The following is a 315-nucleotide window of genomic DNA, read 5'->3' as shown; positions in this document are numbered from 1 at the left end:
ACCTGGCACTTTGCGGGAACTGCCCCCGAGGGCACCTGGCACTTTGCGGGAACTGCCCCCCAAGGGCAACTGGCACTTTGCAGGAACTGCCCCCCAGGGTGCCTGGCACTTTGTGGGAACTGCCCCCGAGGGCACCTGGCACTTTGTGGGAACTGCCCCCCGAGGGCACCTGGCACTTTGTGGGAACTGCCCCCCGAGGGCGCCTGGCACTTTGTGGGAGCTGCCCCCCAGGGCACCTGGCACTTTGCAGGAACTGCCCCCCTAGGGCAACTGGCACTTTGCAGGAACTGCCCCCCGAGGGCAACTGGCACTTTG

At 66.3% G+C, this 315-nt stretch overlaps 1 protein-coding gene across 1 annotated transcript in view; it reads right to left on the bottom strand.

Moving 5' to 3' along the window:
• SYNE3 (spectrin repeat containing, nuclear envelope family member 3) overlaps window positions 1-315 on the bottom strand; it is a 41195-nt gene that overhangs the window by 17697 nt on the left and 23183 nt on the right. The gene's annotated exons all lie outside the window — the stretch shown is intronic.

This window comes from Condylura cristata, unplaced genomic scaffold (genome assembly GCF_000260355.1).
Source record: "Condylura cristata isolate star-nosed mole 26May11 unplaced genomic scaffold, ConCri1.0 scaffold00013, whole genome shotgun sequence".
Lineage (NCBI taxonomy): Eukaryota > Metazoa > Chordata > Mammalia > Eulipotyphla > Talpidae > Condylura > Condylura cristata.
The sequence above is the reverse complement of the archived record's forward strand: the minus strand, read 5'-3'. Positions and strand labels throughout refer to the sequence as shown.